This window comes from Rhinopithecus bieti, unplaced genomic scaffold, assembly GCF_001698545.2.
Source record: "Rhinopithecus bieti isolate Rb0 unplaced genomic scaffold, ASM169854v2 scaffold_11401, whole genome shotgun sequence".
Lineage (NCBI taxonomy): Eukaryota > Metazoa > Chordata > Mammalia > Primates > Cercopithecidae > Rhinopithecus > Rhinopithecus bieti.
In genome coordinates, this window is record NW_016807151.1 from 2,132,766 (window position 1) to 2,141,560 (window position 8,795).

Consider the following 8,795-nt stretch of genomic DNA (forward strand, 5'->3'; position numbering starts at 1 on the left):
GTTAGCCAGGATGGTCTCGATTTCCTGACCTCATGATCCGCCCATCTCGGCCTCCCAAAGTGCTGGGATTACAGGCGTGAGCCACCACGCGGCCAAGAATTTTCAAGAGCTTATCAATCAGTCAGCCCTTGTTAATCCCCGAGAGGATGTGTGATGGTATACTGTGGTGGACCTTTACTGGGCACTGCCGAATAACTGGAGTGGCACTTGTGCTTTAGTCCAGTTGGCTATCCCTTTCACCCTGGTATTTCATCAACCAGAGGGTGGAAAAATAAGACATCATGAAGCAAGAGAAACCCCTTATGGGTCTTTTTTTTTTTTTTTTTGAGACGGAGTCTCACTCTGTCGCCCAGGCTGGAGTGCAGTGGCCGGATCTTGGCTCACTGCAAGCTCCGCCTCCCAGGTTCACGCCATTCTCCTGCCTCAGCCTCCTGAGTAGCTGGGACTACAGGCACCCGCCACCTCGCCCGGCTAGTTTTTTGTATTTTTTAGTAGAGACGGGGTTTCACCGGGTTAGCCAGGATGGTCTCGATCTCCTGACCTCATGATCCGCCCATCTCGGCCTCCCAAAGTGCTGGGATTACAGGCTTGAGCCACCGTGCCCCGCCGCTTATGGGTCTTTCGACTCTCATGTCTATTTAGACACAATCGGAGTCCCACGGGGAATACGAGATCAATTTAAAGCCCAAAATCAAATAGCTGCAGGATTTGAGTCAATATTTTGCTGGGTGACAGTTAATAAAAATGTAGATTGGATAAACTACATTATTACAACCAACAGCAATTTATTAGCTACACTAGAGATGCTATTAAAGGAATAGCTGAGCAATTAGAGGCTACTAGCCAGATGGCTTGGGAAAATAGGATAGCCTTAGACATGATATTAGCAGAAAGAGGAAGAGTTTGCGTCATGATTAAAACTCAATGTTGCACCTTCATCCCAAACAACACGGCCCCTAATGGAAGTAAAATAAAGGCATTGCAAGGTCTGACTGCTCTATCCAATGAGTTAGCCAGCGACTCAGGGGTAAATGACCACTTTACAGGATGGCTAGAAAAGTGGTTCGGTAAATGGAAAGGAAGAATAGCCTCGATTCTTACCTCCCTCGTAGCCATAATAGGTGTACTTATTCTTGTCGGGTGCTGTGTCATATCATGCATCTGTGGGTTGGTGCATAGGCTCATAGAAACAGCACTTACTAAGACCTCCCTTAACTATTCTCCACCTTAACCAGGGAAGCTCCTTCTTTTAGAAAATCAAGCAGGGCAACTAAGCAAAGACATGTTAAAAGAGTTTGAAGAGAAAGCTGTAAGGAAAAATGCAAGAGGAGGAAGTTGTTAAATACGAGTTATAAATTTCTCTTCGAAGAATTAATATGTCAGTATGTTCAATTCTCTGCCTTCTACTTTTAAACTTTACTTCCACATAAAGCAATCTTTTCCATTTACCTACTCCACCCTAACTCGTTCCAGTTACCTACTCCACCCTGATTCATTTTCCACCCTGACTCATTCCGATTTCTTACTCCACCCTGACTCATTCCAATTACCTGTTCTGTCATAACCATTTTTCCTGCCAAATCACTCACCCCATCACTCTTTTTAAATTAGCCAATCAGAATTAGCTTAGCCTGTGCCGTCTAACCCCAGTCAATGGGGAACGACACAACTGCAGGGGCCACGTGCGTCAGGGATAAGAACCCCTTCCCATCCCTTGTCCAAGTGTGCACTCACCATTGCTCCATCTGTCAGGGCGCACCCTTCCATAGAAGTAACTTGCTTTGCTGAGAATTAAAAAGGAAATTTTATATTCGAGTGCTATTTCTTTTGCAGCACCGAAACTTTATTTACAACAAAGTGTTGGTTTTTGTTTTGTTGTTGTTGCTGTTGTTTTGAGATGGAGTCTCGCTCTGTCACCTGGGCTGGAGTGCAGTGACATGATGTCGGTGCACTGCAACCTCTGCCTCCCAAGTTCAAGCAATTCTATGCCTCAGGCTCCCGAGTAGATGGGATTACAGGTGCCCACCATCACACCTGGCTCATTTTTGTATTTTTAGTAGAGACAGGGTTTCACCATCTTGGTCAGGCTGGTCTTGAACTTCTGACCTCATGATCCACCCACATTGACCTCCCATAGTGCTGGGTTTACAGGCATGAGCCACTGTGCCTGGCCAAGTGTTGGTCTTTCTGGTTACCAGATTCCACCTTGCAAGAGTCACATCATCACCACAAATCTTTTATGGTTAAGAGGTGCTTATTATGAATAACAAAAGGCACTGCCCATCCCCATTCCCCATCCCTGAGGAAATTCCAAGAGTTTTAGAAGTTCTTGTGTCTGCAACCAGGCTCAAAGACCAAATATTAGAACAAAAGGTACTCCTAGCACCCTTATCACTCAGGAAATTACAAGAACTTTAGGGGTTCTGTGTCAGAAACCGGGACAAAGATCAAACATATATTTAGTTTATCTCAAGCCCTAATCCAGTAGAACTGGTATCCTCATAAGAAGAGAAAGAGAGCTATGGTCTGTCTTTCACAAGCACACACCAAATAAATAAATAAATAAATAAATAAATAAATAAATAAATAAATAAATAAGGCCATGTAAGAGCCTAGGGAGAAGACAGCTGTCTGCAAGCCAGGAACAGTGTCTTCCCCAGGAATGGAATTGGCTAGAACCAGACTTCAGAAGTCTGAAGACTTCTCAGCCTTCAGAACAGTGAGAAATTTCAGTTGTTTAAGCCACCCAGTCTATGGTACTTTGTTATAGCACCTCAAGTAGATAAAGGCACCCAGTAATACATGTGGACATCTATATTTTGAATGCTTGTTTATTATTCTGTAATAATATTCTTGGTTGGAGAGGAGCTGCATTAAGAGACATTTGACTGGTGCAGTGGCTCATGCCTCCAATCCCACACTTTGGAAGGCCAAGGCAAGTGGAGTGGATCACCTGAGGCCAGAAGTTCGAGACCAGCCTGGCCAACATGGTGAAACATTTTCTCTACTAAAACCACAAAAATTAGCCAGGTGTGGTGGCACACACCTGTAGTCCCAGCTGTTTTGGAGACTGAGGCATGAGAATCACTTGAACCCAGGAGCTGGAAGTTGAAATGACCTGAGATTGCACCGCTGTACTCCAACATGGGCCACAGAGTGAGACTCTCTCTCAAAAAAAAAAAAAAGAAGAAGAAGAAGAAGAGACATTTAAGCCTCTATTAGTTTAGTCATGAGTTAGGCTGATATGACAATTTCAGTGGCTCAAATAATATGAAGTTTATTTCTCTGTCATACAACATAGACCCGGGTGGGGCCACAGTTCCACTTCTCCATCATTCGAGGTAACCAGAACACCTCACATACCCAGAGATTATGCAAGTATTCATCTTTAAGATTTTCTAATGTACATATTTTAATAGGTAACACATTCTTATGATTTAAAGATTAAACTACAATAAGAAAGCTAGACAGTGAAAAATCTTGCTACTTCCCCTAGTCCCATCTATCTCATTAACTTCATGACCCTCTTTCTCTCCTGGAAAATCTACTGTAAACTCATTAAAGAATGGGAGGAAAATACAGATAACATATCAGTATTATTTTAAAAATAGTTTTGACCTCACAGACCCCCTGCAATCACATCAGGGACCGTTAGGGTTTCTTACACCACATTTTGAGAACCACTGACCCAGCCCAAGACTAGCAGGCAGAAAACTTTTTCAGAAAGCTAGTTGAGAGCCAGACAGGGTGACAGGTACCTGTTTGTTGATGTGGGAGGATCCCTTGAGCCCAGTAGTCCTTGACCAGTCTAGGCAACATAGCAAAACCTGCATCTTTAAGAAAAAACATTTTTTACCCTGCAAAGCTAAGACTTCCAGAAAATAAAAGAAAAAAAAAAGGAAAACATTTTTTAATTTAAAAAAGCCAATTGAACAGTTTGATTTCTTAAATAACCACATATTTATTTAGAGATTTACAATTTTTTTTTTTGAGACGGAACCTCGCTCTCTCACCCAGGCTAGAGCACAGTGACACAATCTCAGCTCACTGCAAGCTCCGCCTCCCACGTTCATGCCATTCTTCTGCCTCAGCCCCCCGAGTAGCTGGGACTACAGGCACCCACCACCACGCCCAGCTAATTTTTTGTATTTTTAGTAGAGACGGGGTTTCACCGTGTTAGCCAGGATGGTCTCGATCTCCTGACCTTGTGATCCGAAGATTTACAATTTTTATAATACTTTCAATGTGATTGTTTCACAGTATTATTTATTTTTAAATTTAACCACTATGGAAGCTTGGAATAAAGAAAATGGCTCCCAGGCGGGTGCAGTGGCTCATGCCTGTACTTCCAGCACTTTGGGAGGCCGAGATGGGTGGATCTTCTGAAATCAGGAGTTCGAGACCAGCCTGGCTAACATGGTGAAACCCGTTTCTACTAAAAATACAAAACATTAGCTGGGCATGGTGGTGGATGCCTGCAATCCCAGCTACTCGAGAGTCTGAAGCAGAATGGCTTAAACAAGGGAGGCGGAGGCTGCAGTGAGCCAAGATCATGCCATTGTACTCCAGCCTGGGCAACAAGAGCAAAACTCCTAAAAAAAAAAAAAAAAACTCTACAAAAATAATAATAATAATAATAATAACGGCTCCCACAGCTCTACCCCGCTCTTACTCTCCTCCTCATGGTAACCATGGTAACAGTTGTTGTACATACTTCCAGGGTGTTTTTCTCTGCATATGTATTAATATACACATGTGTACTTGGGGCTTGGGGTTGTCTTCCCCAATCCAACACACACACACACACACACACACACACAGATAGAATTGTGCTATATATATTTTTTCTGTGACTTACCCCTTTTACTTTACAGTCTGAAGATCTCTTCATATTTTTACACATAAATATACCTTATTCTTTTGCACAATCATGTAATATAGGAACAACTCTGTGCCATGAATATTTTATTATTTCTGAAGGTGGGAAAGGGAAGGAAACCCGAATTCATTCTTACTTTCATACAGATGACCAGTGGTACCAACCACACTCATTAAATGGCTCATCTGTTTCTCTCTAATTTGAAATGCCACCTGTAGCTTTTATCAGATTTCTATATATGCACGGGTCTCCCTTTATTTATTGTTTTGTCTACTCTTAAATACACTTCTAATTTATGCATCTTTATTATATAGTATTTCAGTCTAAGAGGGTACATCTACTCTGTTTTATTTCTCTTCTCAGATTATTTAGACTATTCTTGAATGTTTACTATTCCAAATACACTTTGCTATTAGTTTATCAAGTTCTATAAAAGAAACCTGATCGTGATTTTTAAAAATGAAATTATGTATTTTGAATAGAAATACATGGACTTAGTGCAAAATTCCAAGTGTATACAGGCATACCATTGTTAGATATGAGTTCTTCTAAATTGTCTTTTTTTTTTCTATTTTATATCTTCTCTCCTAGAGACGGAGCCGCTCGTACACCCCTGTGCGGAACATGGCGCGATCTCGCTCACTGCAGAGCGCTCGCCTTCCTATGGGTCATAGTCCATTTCCTGAGCTCTTCAGTCTCCTGAGTGCTTGAGACTACAGGCGCCCTGCACCGCGCGCCTTCTGGTCTAATTTTTTGTATTTAGTAGAGACCTTGGTTAATCACCATGGCTCGAATCATCCTGACCTTGCTGAACCCTACCTTGTGCCCCTCCGGCCTCGCCAAATGCTGGTACAGGCGGATGCCACGCGCCCAGCCGATTTTACATGGAGGTCAACCATCTCTGAGTTCTAAGAAAACCTTTCTCTTTTTGCTTTAGTTGTGCAAATGCGAGTGAAGGCACTTTCTAAAGTGAAGGTGTGGTCTAAGGGCTAAAGTGCTCTTCAGGGTTCATTAACATTTGTCTTAATGCAGACAGAATTGTATATCTAAATATTCTTCCCCGAGACTCTCATTTAGAGAAATGCTTGTTTCCTAGACTCTGCCCCATGCAATTGCTTCTGCTTACTCTTGGGCATTGTCTGTAGTTAAATCCTTTATTGTGTTGGTTATTCACAGAAAATCAGTGACACTGAACATTGCTGAAATGATGTTCAGGCCCGGCCATCCCTTCATGCTGGAGGAAAAACTGCCCAAAGCACTACACTTGTCACCGGTGGAGGGTGTCCAGGCTCTTGGTGTCTTGAACAAAGAATTGGACAACACGCACAAACGAAGCAAGGAAGGAATGAAGGGATTGAATTCATATGAAAATGTTAGGCAGGAATCTAGACCCAACATGGCGTCGTTACCCGGCGTAGCAGGCCTTTTGTTAAAGACTTCCTTCACCCTTGTACACACCCGCAGACTTACATGCGTCAGAGTTCTGGCTAGGCAACCACACTCCCCATGACCTGCAGCTCACCTGCATTCCACAAGTTCATAAACAGCAGTTTCGGTTGACAGTTTCCAAAGACCCCTTCCTCATGACCTTTACTCGACTCCTGCCCTAGTAGTTTCAAGACCCCCTGTTTGTACAACCATCTGTTTGTACAACCATCTTCCCTACCTCTCAGGCTATAAAAAAGCCCCTACCCTCCTCCCTCAGCGCGACTTCCTAGGCCTGCACCTTTGGACTGAGGAACCTCACCCGCAAGTCCTAATAAAGGCTATTCTCACTGCCATTTGCCGTGTGTCTTTGTTCCCGGTTCGGCTCCAGCCTCAGTTTACCTTTACATTTTGGTGCCCCATGTCACTGCCATGTTAGGTCTAGATTCCTGCCTAACAGAAAGTACACTCCACAGTGTGGGAGTGAGCCAAGCATAGGGGCTCAAGGGTCTTGTTACAGAATTTTTGGAGTTTAAATACCCTGTACTTGGAGTATGCCTTATGTAAATGAAGAGAATGGCAAAGTTATTTACTCAGCATACACCCTATGGAGAGGATATTTCCTGTCATAGCTGAAGTGGGAATTGGCCTTATATTTCCTGCCTCCAGATGCTATTTTCCTGCCTCATACTGATCATCCTACATGACATAGACTGGATTGTTGACAACACATCATTTAATTCAAGACTGAATACCCCATACTTTGATAACAACAACAACGAAAACATTAGAGTCAAGTGAACTTGGTCATAATTTCTTCTTTCTTTAGATTGAAACTAGAGGAAGCTATTTTTGGGGATATGATCAATTTCCCACAATATATAACCAATTCAGAATCAATCCTTCCGTCCCTCACTCCCTCCCTCCTTCCCTTCTTCCCTCCCTTCCTCCCTCCTTCCTTTCTTCCCTCCCTCCCTCCTTCCCTTCCTTCTTCCTTCCCTCCCTCCTTCCCTTCCTCCCTTCCTTCCTTCTTTCCTCCTTCCCTCTGTTCCTCCCTTCCTTCCTTCCTTTCCTTTTTTGAGATAGTGTCTCACTCTGTTACCCAGGCTGGGGTGCAGTGGTTGAATAACGACTCATTGTAGCTTTGACTTCCGCTGCGCCAGTCGATCCTCCTACTTGAGTAGCTGGGCCCACAGGCACGTGCCACCATGCCCAGCAAATTTTTGATGTTTTTTTGTTTTGTTTTGTTTTGTTTTGGTTTTGGGGTGTTTTTTTTTTTTTCTTTTTGCTTTGTTTTGTTTTTTTTTGTAGAGATGGGGTTTCACCATGTTGCCCAGGCTGTTCTACAGCTTTTGGGATTAGGCAATCCTTTCACCTTGGCTTCCCAAAATGCTGGGATTACTCCCTCATTGTGAGCCACTGTGCTGGTCCCAGAATTTTTCTTTCTCTTCTTGTAATTATCAAAAACTATCATACACAATACAGTGAGCTCTCCCTTAAAACAGGCAATATACTCTATTCTTATTCCCTTTTCCTTTTCTTTATCTCTTCCATCTTAGTTCATGGTTAATTTTCTTCTTTCTGGACCTGTTTTTTTTTTTTTTTTTTTCCACCAATACTTCTACCTTTTGGAGGTTCATAGTTATTTTGCATTCGAACTGCTTTTTAAATAAAACTATAACACAAAAAAACACTTTAGGACAAATGAAGGCTAAACACAAGAAGACCTTAAAACAGCTTGAAGAATCTCTATTACTTAATGCACATAGAAACATAGACAAAACAAAAGTCAAACATAGCATACAATTCAAATGTCCTGCATGCAATATTCTCTAACTAGAAACTGTCATGCCAAGGTCATCAGTGAGTGGGTCTTTGAAACCATAAGGTCAAAATATTCTCGTAGGATATTTAGTTAGTATATTTTTGAGTGAAAAGTCATTTTTTTAAGTAGTTAGAAAAGGAGCATTTTGTCCATTATGGTATTAGTTGAATAGTTGCTGTGGGTTAAGAATGATAAAAAACAAAAAAATTAAGTCTGATGTAGTCTGATGTCTTAAAATTTTATCCAGAAATCATTAAGTATTTATTAAAGTCTCATTAAGTGTTTCAATGAGGCTTAGTGCCATGGCTCACACCTGTAATCCCAGCACTTTGGGAGGCTAAGGAAGGAGGGTCACTTGAACCCGGGAGGTGGAAGCCACAGTGACCCGTGATCTTGCTACTTCAGTCCAGTCTGGGGGGACAGAGGAGAACCTGTCTCTAAAAAAAAAGAAAAGAAAGAAAGAAAAAGAAAAAATGTTTCCACCAAGTCTTAGCTCTCATCATTGGGAAAAGAAGGAAATGTGCACACCTGCAGGTGGGACTAGGCAGCAAGAGAGAAGGGGAAGCTGTTAAGAACCCATGGAATAAGGAGGCATCCTAAAAGCTTCTTCTTCTTCTTCTTCTTCTTTTTTTTTTTTTTTTTTTTTTTTTTTTTTTTTTTTTTTTT